At 33.9% G+C, this 3,297-nt stretch overlaps 1 pseudogene; it reads left to right on the plus strand.

Moving 5' to 3' along the window:
* Positions 1–2,491: 2,491 nt before the first annotated feature.
* On the plus strand, positions 2,492–2,610 carry LOC111732950 (annotated as a pseudogene).
* Positions 2,611–3,297: the final 687 nt, after the last annotated feature.

The raw sequence follows: 3,297 nt of genomic DNA on the forward strand, positions 1-3,297 counted from the left end.
GCTTAAAAGGGGCAAGAGATCAAGATGTACAAATTGCCAGTTATAAGAGCAGTCATGGGGCTATAAAGTACAGCATAGGAAATGTAGTTAATATTGTAATAACTTTGTACAGTGTCAGGTAGGTACTAGATTTATTGGGGTGGCCACTTCATAAATTATACAAATGTCTAATCACTATGTTGTACACCTGAAACTAGAATAATATTGTATGGCAATTGTAACTGAAAAATTAAAAAATCATTAAAAAAAATACTAGCATCTGGGCTTAATCCTTAGACATTCTGATTTAATTATTCTGGGATGGAGCATATGCATTGACATTTTACAAAATCTTCCCCAGTGATTTGAATGTGTACCCAGGGTTGAGAACCACTGCCCCTCTTGAGAACCAAATAGTAGCCATAGATGAAGACTGATTTCCAAGATGAGGAGGAAAAAAAATTATATACTTAGTCGAGGACATTTGTGGGAAAGACTAATATTCTCTTATTAGCCAGGGCTTAGGAAGTACTGTACTCAGAGTTTAAGGATATGATCCAACCAACCTAGGAATGGATCAAAATAAAGAACTCAAGAATCTGGGTATTATAATAAAAAGAGAAGGTAGGAAGCGGTGGAAACTGCATAGCTAAACCTAGAATAACATCTTGGAAACTGTCATTAAATGATTAGAGGACAAAACAATTCTCAAAAATAAATCCTCAAAGAAAAGTTAATAATATAAAGTAATAATAATTTAGATCTAAATTCCAGATTACAGCAATCAAAATTGTGAAGTGAGGAAAACAGTAAAGACAGTAAAAGCCTGAAAATTTTCTCATTTAACACAGATGATAATTAATAGGTACAGTTATATTCTTAACCTTGATAAGCAGAGATAAAAATATTTCAAAATGCTTTTAATAACAAAAAGATAATCACTAATAGAAAAAATGTAATTGTAACTTCCAAATGACTAGAGAAATAAGAGCTAAGAAAATATAGTCAGTGAAAATATAACAGGATATAAAAATTATTATACAGTATTATGATCTTGTTTGACTATACATATATTTAACATACATATAAAAACATAAAAAAGAAGCTCCCCCAAATGATAACAGTGGTTTTCTCCAACAGGTTGGATTATGTAGTTTGTGATTTGTTTTCTTATTTGTTTCAACTTTTTCTAAATATCCAACAATTAGAACGCTATTTTTTGTAATTCAAAAAATCAATAGATATTAAAATTTTAAATTAATATTCTATCTGTTTTATCTTCTATGCATTTTCATGGTGCTTATTTACTACAAAGGATAAAAGTTGTTTCTTACTGTGCTAATTTTAGCAATTACAGGATTTTAAAAATCTGATCACACATATTTAAAGGCTAAACACTTATGAATACTCTAAAGGTGTTTCTATTAACATGCTTACTAAGTCACTTTCTGGAAGGAACGTGTTTGTGTAAAATCTTGCCAAAAACAAGAATACTAAAATATGTTATGCATTAAAAAGGAATCCATGTTATAAGTATCTTAGAAGTTAACAAGATTAGGGAGTTAAAAACATGAAACAAGAAGAACTCAAGAAAATGTGCTTGCAAATATAAATCTGTACTTAATTTGCTTTATCATTTTTTTGGAGATGCTAGGTCACCAACTGATATCTTGGATTTGCTTTTTATTCAGTCAAAATATACAAAAGCATATATTAGTTGTGGCCAGATTGTAGTCTAAATATATTTTCCATCCAACTATCCAGTTTTGATATGAAGAAAAATACAGAAAATCATATTGTTCTTTAATTTCACTTAAGGCATTCCTTACTTCTGCCCTGGCTCATAACTCAGGAATTTATTTAATTCATGTTTCTCCGGGCTTCTATAGTTTGAGAGTACTAAGGAAGGAAGTTTGCCTGTATTTCTCAAGTACTTGTAGATGACCCTGAAGATACACTGCATGTGCTCCTAGCGAGATCTGCCTCTGTTGGTCACATTTTCTGCTGTGCTATCACCCATTTAGCAACAACTACATGCCACCATGTCTGTGGGTCCCACTGTCTTCTTCTATAGTGAAGGCAACAAAGCCTTTTGTGTCAAAGGCTGAAAGCTTCAGAGTGTTGTGTCGAGAAGCAGGCAAGAATATTGCGCTCCTTTCTTGCCACTGTGCAGTCAGTTCTGCTCCTGCCTCAGCATCAAGTTTAAAGCTGCTCATGATTTTTATTTCTGATAACCATGCCCGCTCTCTATGGGGCTCAGATATAATTCCAGTGGGGTTTGAGCCTGGAGTTAAATCAAAGTAACAATCACCTCACTGAACTCAGAACCATCTCTCCATTCCAAAGTCTCAAGTTTCTTATTGCTTCGCTCCTGCCTTCTCTTAAGGCAAGGTCTCTCCCAAGATACTTCTCAACCTACAAGTTGGCCGAATATGTCTACTTAGACTCAAGGTGGGACTCCTGTTGCACTCATGCTCCAAAAAGGGTATATATTTCATGTAAAAAATGTTTGGCCTACAGCCATGCCACCCTGAACACGTCTGATCTCCTCTGATCTCAGAAGCTAAGCAGAATTGGGCTTGGTTGGTACTTGGATGGGAGACCATCTAGGAATACCAGGTGCTGTAGGCGTTTTAAAAAAGTTTAATAATCTTGGTGTTGGATTAAGTTTATTTTAATGAATTTGTCATAAATAAGATAAATCTGGTCTTTTTTAAACAGCACATTATTGAGCCATTGATTCAGCCATTATCATTCTAAAGAAGTTAAGTGAAATTGGCTGAGCTGATTGATATCACCATAGATCTCTTTTATATTAGAGTAATTCAAGAGAAATTTCTGTTGAGAATCAAGGAGAAAAAGTTATTGTTGTGGAACAAGTTTGAAAACTGTTCCAGAAGATGCTCAGTGAGGGGAAAAATTTCTTTAAAATAAAAATAACAGAATTTGAGGAAGAAGTTGGTTTCTTTTAGAAAAGTTTTGCTTCTGAAGGAGACTTCCTTCAGGCAATAAACACATTGGGTGCCAAAGAACTTAAGGAATAAACAAGCCACAAAAGTTCAAGGACTTGTGAGGCTGGTAGATGGGAATAGGGAAATCCTGTGAATCTCCATACAGTAGTGAGTGATGATGCAATATTAATATCTCAATATGGAAAGATCACAAGGATTTTTTAGTAACTAGAAGACACCTGAAAAAGGATGTGTTTAAGAGAGAATAGAACCAATTGTTTTTAAAAATCCATATGCCTCACAGTTTCTTTCTTTCTTTCTTTCTTTCAGGTATTTGAGGGCTAAAAGCTTCCTTCACCTTTTCCAG

The sequence above is a fragment of the Pteropus vampyrus genome, unplaced genomic scaffold, assembly GCF_000151845.1.
Source record: "Pteropus vampyrus isolate Shadow unplaced genomic scaffold, Pvam_2.0 Scaffold12, whole genome shotgun sequence".
In the NCBI taxonomy this organism is placed as follows: domain Eukaryota; kingdom Metazoa; phylum Chordata; class Mammalia; order Chiroptera; family Pteropodidae; genus Pteropus; species Pteropus vampyrus.